This window comes from Hemicordylus capensis, chromosome 13 (genome assembly GCF_027244095.1).
Source record: "Hemicordylus capensis ecotype Gifberg chromosome 13, rHemCap1.1.pri, whole genome shotgun sequence".
NCBI classification, from domain to species: domain Eukaryota; kingdom Metazoa; phylum Chordata; class Lepidosauria; order Squamata; family Cordylidae; genus Hemicordylus; species Hemicordylus capensis.
The window spans coordinates 12,501,643-12,513,646 of record NC_069669.1 but is presented as its reverse complement, the minus strand read 5'-3'; the positions used below and the strand labels follow the sequence as shown (position 1 = coordinate 12,513,646).

General features: G+C 46.4%; 1 protein-coding gene across 23 annotated transcripts in view; it reads right to left on the bottom strand.

Moving 5' to 3' along the window:
• Window positions 1-12,004, bottom strand: part of RBFOX1 (RNA binding fox-1 homolog 1) — a 1,664,339-nt gene that overhangs the window by 333,529 nt on the left and 1,318,806 nt on the right. The gene's annotated exons all lie outside the window — the stretch shown is intronic.

Below are 12,004 nucleotides of genomic sequence, written 5' to 3'. Positions count from 1 at the left end.
TACCACTGAAAGGCTCTTTTAAAAAATCAACTGAAAGCCTGAAAACGACTCACACTCTTCTTCAATGGCCCCACTGCCTACCTTGTGATAGTTTGGCCTGGAAATCCCCCACACAATACTCATGGAAGCGGCATGAATTGTCCCCTTTGCTAAGTAGGTTCCACCCTGGTTTGCATTTGAAAGGGAGATGGCATGTGTGAACATTGTAAGATTTTCCCCTTAGGGGATTGGCCTATAGCTCAGTGGAAGAGCACCTGCATGCTTGTATACAGAAGGTTCCAAGTTCCCTCCTTGGCATCTCTGGATAGGGCTGAAAGAGACACCTGCCTGCAACCTTGGAGAAGCTGCTGCCAGCCTACATGGACAATACTCTCCCTCTCTTCCCACATTTCTCCTCGAAACATAACTCTCCGGTAAAACCTTTAACACTCCCTTAATACTTAAAAGGTAAAGGTAAAGTGTGCCGTCAAGTAGATTTCAACTCCTGGTGCCCACAGAGCCCTGCGGTTTTCTTTGGTAGAATACAGGAGGGGTTGACCACTGCCTCCTCCCACACACTTTGAGATGATGCCTTTCAGCATCATTCCATATTGCTGCTGCCCGATACAGTGCCAGCGGGGATTTGAACCGGCAACCTTCTGCTAGTTAGTCAAGCATTTCCCTGCTGCGCCACTTAAGGCGACTTCCCTTAATCCTTGCCCCCCACTAAAACAGCGTGTAAATGTGGGCAATTGCCTTGACAATAGCCTCCCCAGGGCACACTGGCTTCTTCCTTTCCATTCTTCCCTTTCCTGCTCTGTAATCTCCTCCATCCCTCAGCTCAGGGACCAATCCTGTTTGCTAACAATGATCAGGAGGAAAGCACCACACTGATCAGCATCTCTGAGGATTGTGCCTTATTCTCCCTTCCACGGGCACTTGCAAATCATCCCAGGGTCATCAACGATCAAAAGCAAATCAGAATTCTGCCCCCCACCCCCGTCTCTTTCCATGAGCTCTGCAGTTTAAGGAAAGAACCCTTCAATAATCCCATCTCAACATCCAAGGCGGAAACATCCCTGTAGCCATCCCTGCCTTGGCAAGCCCATTACAAAAGACAATTGCATTGAACTTGGAATGGCATCACAAAAGCCGAACGTCAAAAGCCTTCTTAGGACCAAAAGGGCTTGGCACCCATGCAAAATGCCACCCTTCAAACAGCATGGGAGCAGAAGCCGCCCTGAGACAGAGAAGCCAGGTTTTATTCTCTCACAACACGAGGACCAGGAGTCATCCCATGAAACTGGTTGCCGGGAAATTTAGCACCAACAAAAGGAAGTACATTTTCACATCATAAGAACAGCCCTGCTGGATCAGGCCCATCTAGTCCAGCATCCTGTTTCACATAGTGGCCCACCAGATGCTGTCGGAAGCCCACAGGCAAGAGCTGAAGGCATGCCCTCTCTCTTGCTGTTGCTCCCCTGCAACTGGTATTCAGAGGCATCCTGCCTTTGAGGCTGGAGGTGGCCTACAGCCCTCCAACTAGTAGCCATTGATAGACCTCCCCTCCATGAAGTTATTATCCTAGCCCCTCTTAAAGCCATCCAGGTTGTTGGCTGTCAACACATCTTGTGGCAGAGCATTCCATGCATAATTGATTAACAATGGACTTCTTTGCCACGGGGTGTGGTGATGGCTACTAGCTTGGATGGCTTTAAAAGGGGTTTAGACATAGGAGCAGAGGAAGCCACCATATACTGAGTTATACCATAGGTCTATCTAGCTCAGTATTGTCTTCACAGACTGGCAGTGGCTTCTCCAAGGTTGCAGGCAGGAATCTCTCTCAGCCCTATCTTGGAGATAGATGCTGCCAGGGAGGGAACTTGGAACCTAGATGCTCTTCCCAGAGAGGCTCCATCTCCTGAGGGGAAGATCTTACAGTGCTCACATGAGCTAGATGGACCAAAGATCTGAATAAGTATAAGGCAGCTTCCTATGTTCCTTCCTCCATCTCTTCTTCCTCCTCCTTCCTCCTGCCTTCTTTTTTATTCCTCACCTAGCTTCCTTCCTTCCCTGAGAACAGACTGCACCGAGAAACCATCTGTGGCATATTCTTGTCAGCTCCCTCTGTCCTGCAAACACCCCCCCCCCCCAGTTGGAGTCAGCAGTGATCTCTTGTGAGATCATTTGGCTGGTGTCACACAGGATGATGCCACCATGTTAATTCCACTCATCGGTCTTCCCTATGCATGCCAAGAATGAATGCTGCTTCAATAAGAACATTGTTCAATAGCACAGAGATCAGGTAACGATGGGAAAGGATGCAGCTCACACTGGAACCGGAGGCTTGCTGCTGAGCCAGCAACATGTCCAGCGCTTCTTCAAAAAGGTCTTTTATCAGAAGACAAGTAGATGCACTGGATACACGAGCAACCAGGCAATCTTTCTCCAGTGGAATTACATTTGAGAGCAGACCAGAGCTGGATGGAAACTTGTACCAGTTTGGGGGAAGGTGTCAAAACACATGCCGACTTTATGCTGAGTCATGCAAGTCAGAAAGGGAACGAGGCAGCCAAAGTGGTGATAATCAACAAATGGGATTTTTGCCACATCATGCAGAAAAGGCCACTAAGTTGGACGTGATTGCATGCTGTGAGGCAAGAAGTCCTGATGCAATTGTACGCAGGGATTCTTTTTTCTGTGGTGGTCGGCCAATCCACGTGTGCAGAGGAGTGGATAAGGAAGACGAAACCTCCTCATCCCTCACAGGAATCTAAATGGGACGGTGGTTGGATTTCATTAAAATACAATCATTTTAAAATATGACCAATCAATCAAACAAACAAACAATCGATCGATCAATAAAATGCTTCACAGCATAGCAGAGGGACTGTCCGGACTTGAAAAGAACCGGACATGTCCAGTTTTGCATACCCCTGAACAGACACACCCATGGGTCACACAGGTGTTAATTGTGCATGTGCAGCGACCTCCAAAATGGCCACCACCACTACACTGAGACCCAGAATGTGCCAAAAGCAACCTGGACCGGGCCCATTTCGAGGCTGGCAGGAGAAGTGGCTAGTCTGTGTATCCTTCCACAGCTGGGGCTGCACTCCCTGGAGGCAGTGAATCAGGTAGGTAGGTAGGTAGGTAGGTAGGTAGATAGATAGATAGATAGATAGATAGATAGATAGATAGATAGATAGATAGATAGATAGATGAACCCATGAGCCATCTGGGGATGGGGTTGGCTCGACTTTGAGTTGAACTGGGGCCGGTCTGGCTCAGGGCCAGTTCGATGTCAAGCCCTCGAGTTGGCCAAGTTTGATGTTGAACGGGCTTGAGGTTGAGCCGGTTCACCTATCCTTATCAGCTATACCTCAATGCATTGGGGCATAGCTGAAGGTCCCAGCTCCTAATTTCAGTACTGGGGATCTCCGGTCATGTGGGCTTGCACGCAGCAGAGCCCAGAGCAGGCTGTGGCCTTCTGGGAGGAGGAGGCAAGTAGGATCCTGCCTTCCCTTCAACTCCCCCCCCCCCATTTGCTCATGAGAACAAGCTCATTCAGTGGGGCAAACCTAGATTTCCTACTCTGTAATGTGTAAAAGAGCCCAGTGAAGAAGCATGCTATCAGAGAGGTTACCTCAGCATAGCTCATTCACCCGTATGGGCTCATTAGAGCTGGAAAGAGGCACACTCAGTAGGTATCTAACTAGCTCTCCTCCTTGCTGGCACAAACAGAGAAATTTTTCCAAAAGACAAAAGCAAAACCTAACCACTGCTACGGTACGCCAATGACAGATGACACAGCGCTCAAGCTGTCTCCCGCATCCCGCAGAACTGACAAGTTTGACAGAGAATGTTTGTTGCTTGCAGTGCCTGATCCATGTTTCCAAGGGGAGAGGCGGGGGAAACTATGACTTTCAGGAAGTTTAGCTGGTGATAACCAAACAGACGTGGCTGTAAACAAAACCAATACAGACGACATTATCATCATGGGCATCGGAGCCCCTGGTTTCCTTCCGGCTCTCTTATCTTCTGCAGACAGAGTATACTCATGGGGGGGGGGGATGTCCAACTTGTAGGCAGAGCTAGCAAAGAAAAGCAACTGGAAGAGATGAAAGCATTTCCTCTCCCCAGGAAATCTGGGGAACTCTGGTGCAATTAGGAAAAGTAGGAATTTATGCATTTATTTGATGGATGGATGGATGGATGGATGGATGGGTGGATGGATGGGTTGATGGACTGATGGATTGATTTAGATGCCACCTTTCCTAATGTGGCTCAGGGCAGGTTTACATTAAAATCAAAAACACATAATAAAACAATTCAAATCGGAAAACATTCAAACCAGATTAAAATTAAAACTCAATATCATTAAAAGCCAGGCTAAAATCTGGGTCTTCAAAGCTCTCCTACAAGGTGGATGGACTCGATTATGACAACAATGAATGCACCACTGAGAGATCTTAAAGGCCAAGTTGATGACAGATCATCCTGGAGAGAATCTATCTATGTGGTCGCTAAGAGTCGACACCTGATTGATGACACTTAATCAATCAATCAATCAATTAAAGCTCTCCTGAAGGCCTCCTCTATAATCCTCTTATATCCACAAGGAGCATGTTCTACAACCCAGGAACTGAGAAGGCCCAATCACAGGTTGCTACCAGATGATACAGTGTCACCCGAACATGGACCCCTCCTGATAATCTTAATGAGCAGCGGAGATCTTGTAGAGAAAGGCACTCTCTCAGGTAATCCGGACCTAAGCGATACAGCACTTTAAAGCTAATAACCAGCATTATGTACTTTGCCCAAAAACACATTGGCTGCCAGAATATATCGGATTCCTAACCAAACATCCTCAACACCTTCAGGACAGTTACTAGGATGTTCTCAACGTATTCTTCATGACTCATTCTCTGGGGTTTGGATTAGTGTCCCCTGTAACCAGGTTTCCCAGATGTTGTTGACTACAACTCCCAGAATCCCCAGTTGCAATGGCCTTTGGCTAGGGATGCTGGGAGTTGTTGTCAACCACATCTGGGAATCTCTGTTCCAGGGAACACTGGTCTGGATTTCTGGCTACACACCTCTACATTTCTACCACTGACTTCTGGGGCTTCCACAATTGGTTCACTTGTACTGCCTTGTTGATAAAATTGTATCGAAGTACAATTCCCAAGGGTCCTGGGGGTACAGCCCTACAGTTGAATGGTAGGAGAGCTCTCTTTTCCTCCTACCTGGGTAAAGAGAAGGGTGCAGAACTTTCTGGGTTACCCTGTTTTGAGCAACTTGGGTAGGAGGGATTCCGTTGGGTTCACACGACCATGAATCCCTGAGTATAGTGCCTTCTACCCTCTTTTGATGGCCATGTGAAAGGGCTCAAAACATATATATTTGACAATCTGGGTATCAGGATGGCCTGGGTTGGCCGCAGAAAGACACACCATCTGCTGGATGCAGAGTCCACCAAGGCTTCTCTGACTGGTCAGAGCAACAGAATGTGATCTGCAATCACATCACTAACACAGTCCATGCCAGCCACTGTAGAGGAGCCTCAACCCAAGAGAGTTAATGACAAAGGTGTGTACGTTGGTGCTGGGGTGCAGGTGTGATATGATAGAGTATCCTGGGGGATATGTAGCAGGGCCATGGTGCTCAACAGAAGGCATGATGCAGGACCTTGGAAGATACTCACCAAGGTGTTCTGTACAATTGAGTACTCAGTACGCAGGCTCTATCACTGAACTTGAGACAGACCAATCAGATTGTGTCGGTGGGGGTCTTGCGGCTTTGTTGTGGGCAGATGCAGTCCAGGAGGAAAGCAGGGGTGATAGGGCAGCTCCAAAGTAGGCCTAACAGAATATTCCGCCACTGAACTACAATGCCACACCCACTGAAGCAAAAGCTCTGTCCTGAAACAACCATCGCAGGAGCCCCTGTAAGCCACCCTTCCCTTCCTAGATGGTCTTCACAGAAGGAAAGGGAGCAACACCATGTGCAGATGGAGGTGTCCCATGCTGCCTGAGTCAAGAGGCACCTTCAAAATTGGTCATTCGCTTTATTGAGCAGGGGGAGAGCAACTGTCCCTCTCCACCCCCAGCACAGCATCCCTCCAGTGGCCGTTGCTGGTGTCTATTGTATGTTTCTTTTTCAGATTGTGAGTCCTTTGGGGACAGGTGACCATCTTTATGAATTTTGGATCCTCTGTGTAAAGTGCTTTGGGGACTTTTGTTGAAAAGCAGTATATAAACATCTGTTGTTGTCTGGCTATCACTTCTACTGATGTCCCCATTCTGTAATTAGCACCCCGCCATACACCTTTATCGCTCTACGGACATTCAGTGACGGAATCATCCCAGATGACCCAACTCTGCAGTTGGATTGACTTACCCAGCCCTCACACCATGAGGCTGCCGTGCACTCCAGGAGGGAAAAAGCCAGTGCTGGGTCCTCCAGCACCCCACAATGCATTGTGTGAGCAATGGAGAGGCAGCCCTCAGTACTGAAGCAGCTCTGCTCTGCTTGGCCTCACAAGCCACATGGGACTCTTTGTTAAAGATGGACGTCAGCATCCCAAACTACATTGATTGCCGATCGCACATATAGATGACCGAACTCAAGGGTAGGAGAGCATTTTTTTCTCCTACATCAGTTTCGACCTGGGCAGTGTTCCCTCTAACAGGGATTCCCCGATGCTGTTGACTACAACTCCCAGTATCCCCAGCTGCAATGGCTTTTGCTTGGGGATTCTGGGAGTTGTCGTCAACAACATCGGGGAATCCCTGTTAGAGGGTGCACTGGACCTTGGTAACAAAGCCAGATTACCTGGGTCCAGACGGGATGGCTGTGAGGGCGTTCCATGGACCCAGACAACCAATTTTACAACAACACACACTTACATACCACTTTTCAACAAAGGTTTCCAAAATGATTTACACAGAGAAATAATAAATAAATAAATGAAATGGATCCCTGCCCCCAAAGGGCTCACAATCTAAAAAGAAACTTAGGATAGACACCATCACTAGAGGGATGCTGTGCTGGGGGTGGATAGGGCCAGTTGCTCTCCTCGTGCTCAGTAAAGAGGAGCACCATGTTACAAAGGTGCCTCTTTGCCTAGTTTGCAGGAGTAGCTGGTTTTATCTCTCCAACCCAGCTTTTATGGGGCCAGAAAACATGTGTCAAAGGTGAAAGCAAATTGGAGGAAGGGATGCTCAGAAATGTGCAAGAAACCAAGGCAGGGAAGGCAGGAGAAAATGATGCCCACTGTCTCTGATGCTGATGACTACACACAAACACAGAGAGTATGGGGAACAAACAGGAAGAAATCCTAACTCGAGAAGGCAAATATAAGCTGACAGATATCAATGAAGCTTGGCGTGCTGATGGAACTCATGATGGAAATAAAGTACTTTATTTCTTATAAGGACCAGGAGAGGAGAGCTGGTCTTGTGGTAGCAAGCAAGACTTTGTCCCCTTAGCTAAGCAGGGTCTGCCCTGTTTGTATATTTATTATTATTTCTTGTTTACACAGTCAGACAGGTGTTATTGAGTGGTTTGTAATAATAATAATAATAATAATTGTTATTATTATTATTAAAATTAAAACTTTTATACCGCCCTTCCAAAAGGCTCAGGGCGGTTTACATTAAAACACCATTAAAATCAGTTAATAATTAAAACAAAAATAATAAAACATAAAACAATGATTAACAATTAAAATAATCATAAAACAACAACAATTTAAAAACAAGTTTTAAAAAGCTGAGAAAGCCTGGTTGAAGAGATGTGTTTTCAGGTGTTTTCTGAAAATTGCCAGAGATGGGGAGGATCGTATCTCAGCATGAATGGGAGACTAGAAGTGTGAGCACTGCAAGATCTTCCCCTCCAGGGATGGAGCTGCTCTGGGAAGAGCAGAAGGTTCCAAGCTCCCACCCTGGCAGCATCTCCAAGATAGGGCTGAGAGAGATTCCTGCCTGCAACCTTGGAGAAGCCGCTGCCAGTCTGTTTTAATTTAATGAACTATCATCATGTGGCAGTGAATTCCACAGACTAATTATGTTGATGCCATTAGTCAGCATTGCAGGAAGAAGACGACGACACAGAGCTGCTGTTTGGGGCCGCAGCTGTAGAGCCTCTGTAAGTTTGGGTTATAGTACTCAGCTAGACAAATCCTTGCCCCAATCTATGATGAAACATGAGAACCCAGAACCCTTGATGAAACATGAGAACCCAGGGGTTCTCATGTTTGGGTCTCCAGATGTGGTTGGCCTATAACTTCCATCTCCCCTCAACATCTGGAGACCCAAGCTTAAGAACCCCTGAGGTAGACAATTCTAATGATCATCGGTTCTTAAATCTGCAAGGAACACTCGCTGCTATGAATTTAACTCTTTCTCCCTACACTCTCAAAATATCTGTTATTTCATTAGATATGAAATAAGGCATCTCAGATATTCAAGGGGCCCTTATTTGTAATCTAGCTGCTGCCTGGATAATTCGTCCAGAGTGGCATTTTATAATGACAGCAACTTTCTAACCAATCAATAGTTATTTAATTCCCAACAAGCTCTCGAGTCCATTAAACCTGATTACATTCACCCATTTCAGTTGGGTGCAGTTATTTTTTCCTACACCGGCACTTAATCTATAACAGGAACTTATGAGAACTTTCAAAAGCAATTCCAACATCAATCAGCATAGAGCGAAAAGATGCGATTTGCTTGTAATTATTTATTGGCCAGGATGGCAGAAGGTCTGCTGGAGTGCAACTGCCCAACCTTAACCCCCCAATCTAATGGATATGAAGGCCTCCTTGATGCATCCGCCTCAGCTTTTATGCCCCCCACTCTGCTATAAAAGAAAAATGAAAATGGGCTTGCAGGTTACAGACAGCATATGCGGCATTTCGCTATTGATAATGGCTGCTCTGGAGAGGATCAATAGGCTTCTTCTTCATGGAACATGCATATATGCGCCTGATATTGAATGAGTGCTGACGTCTATCAGCATCAATCTGCATACCAATTGTTATGCTTAATGGCCCTCTAGATTGGCAATAACCTCTAGGTTCGGATTGCCTCCCCACCTCTCCAGCAATGTCATCATTATAATCCTAAGCAGTTCAGCAATTAAAGTTTCCAGTATCAAGTAATGACTTTCTTCTTCGAGCTGACAAATCATTTAATTAACTGCTTAGAATAAATATCACAGTATCCAAATCCATGCATCCATTCCAGACTGCTTAACAAAGGTAACCCTTTGTCTCGACTAACAGCGCCATCATATTGGTGATGATGCTGAGAAAGGGTATGTGGCTTGCGATGCAGCACCATGGTCCTCATTGCCTTGTTCGTGACACTATATTGGGGTAGGGATTGCCAAGAGTGGGCATTGATGGGCTTAGATTTGAAAACTTGCCACTCACAGATACTCTACCACTGTGGTATTCCAGAGGTTCCCAACCTGTAGCATTCCAGATGTTGCTCAACCACAACTTCCATTATCCTCAACCACAATAAATTGTAGCTGGGGAGGAGAGCTGGTCTTGTGGTCGCAAGCATGACTTGTCCCCATAACTAAGCAGGGTCCGCCCTGGTTGGATATGAATGGGAGGCTAGAAGTTTGAGCACTGTAAGATCTTCCCCTCAGGGGATGAAGCCGCTCTGGGAAGAGCATCTAGGTTCAAAGTTCCCTCTCTGGCACCATCTCCAGGTAGGGCTGAGAGAGACTCCTGCCTGCAACCTTGGAGAAGCCACTGCCAGTCTGTGAAGACAATACTGAGCTAGATGGACCAATGGTCTGACTCAGTATGTGGCATCTTCCTATGTTCCTATGATGGGAGTTGTAGTACAGCAACATCTGGAGTGCCACAGGTTGGGGATCTCTGGACTACAGGTTCAGAGCATCTCCCTAGGGAAGGGTCCCAACCTTGGGTCATCCCCAACCACAATGGCCTTGAAGGATTCTCAGGAATCGGACTGGCTCCGCCCAGCTAGACTGGCCATTGATTCTACTCAACTGGAAACACCACAAAGGGTTTCTGTTCAGGATGGCACTCTGCGTGGGCAATAATTAGACACATTTTTTTCCAGAATGAGATGATCCAAATACAAATGGGGCCTAGTCAATTGGGTTCCATTCATTTCAAAACAAAAAGTCTGTGAAACAATTTGAGTTTTACCCACATGTTCAAAACCCACATATCTCTCTCACTCTCTCCCGCTCTCTCTCTCCCCCAACATACACACATGTGCAGAACAGAGATGAACTCTTATTGTCTTGTAATACTCCCCAGGGACTTCCCAGACATGGCCACCTCCTGGTGGTAGCCATTTTCTACCTGCGTAGTCTTGTGGCAGTCATTTTTTTACCCAGATACACAGAATCAGTGTTGTTGCAAGGCACTATAGTTAAAATAATGGCCCCCCCACCACAACAAAACACACACACACCAGCATGAATGCTCTCTCTCGGCTCTGATCTTTGTCTTCTTCCCTAGCTCAACTTCCCAGCTCTCTTGCCATTGTCCAAAAGGGAAGTTATGAGAAAACCTCAATTTTGGCTAACCAATAAGAGCTGACATGATTATATCCAGACAGTCAACGTTGGATCTGATTCTAAAAATCATAAGGGACTAGTGAGCAGACCTCATAACATTATGATAGAATGTAATAGCTTCTTATGAAGGAATATGGAAACAAGGAGTAGGCATTACTAACTGAAATGAACCTTCTAAATGTCACAGTGGGCAGGATCAAATACACTAGGCACCCCTGAACATCCCTTCAAGCGATAGTCACCTGTACCTTATAAATTCCCTTGCTCGAGGTTAGGACGCTTCCAGAACTGTACACCATGAGGCACAAGGGGCTGTTACTTGCAGAAAATATTGCTCCTTGAGTCATGCGTATGTGGAATCAGGCGGTGTTTGAACTTATTAAGCGACCATCTACTGAGTCAGAATGGGTCCATCTAGATAAGTATTCTTTGTTTATACTGACAAGGTTTCAGACAAGTGTTTTTTCCAGCCCGACTGGAGATGCTAGGGACCCAACCAGGCACCTTCTGCATTCAAAGCAGGTATTCTACTACTGAACTATGGTAAGCTAAAGTGTGCTGTCAAGTCAGTTTTGACTCCTGGCGCCCACAGAGCCCTGTGGTTTTCTTTGGTAGAATACAGAAGGGGGTGACCATTGCCTCCTCCTGCTCTGTCTGAGATGATGCCTTTCAGCATCTTCCTATATCGCTACTGCCCAATATAGTACCAGCGGGGATTCAAACCAGCAATGTTCTGCTTGTTAGTCAAGAATTTCCCTGCTGCGCCACTTGGTCCCTGCTGTACCACACTGAACTACAGCCCAATCCCTATATGTCCAGGTTTAAATCCTGGCTTCTAGGATTAAAACTAAGAGAAAGCATCTGTAAGAGCTCACCTTGATCATTTTATTTTGATGAGTCAGTGTCATCAAGATTTGGGATGGCTTTTAAAGTGGCTTAGACACATTCATGGAGGACAGGTCTATCAATGGCTACATTGGCTATAGGCCACCTCCAGCCTCAGAGGCAAGATGTTTCTATGTACCATTTGCAAGGGAGCAACAGCAGGAGAGAGTGCATGCCCTCACATCTTGACTGGGAGCTTGTCAGAGGCATCTGGTGGGCCACTTTGGGAAACAAGATGCTGGACTAGATGGGCCTTCAGCAGGGTTCTTCTAGATGGGCCTTGGGCCTGATCCAGCAGGGCTCTTCTTATGTTCTTAAGAGTAAATAAAATACTTGGTAACAGCCATTTGTTGAAGTGCCAATCTGACCCACCTTTTCTGAAATGCCCCCCCAAATTGTATGATGCTGGAAGATAATAACAGGCTGTATTTGAGAAACTGAATATACAGATCCATTAGAACCGTTCCCTATTTAGTTTGGCTATTTGAAAGCAACAGTGGGAGCAGAAATTCTGGGAGCGATTGCTTATCGCAAGAAGAACGGCAACTGCTCGTTCAAGGAAAAAACA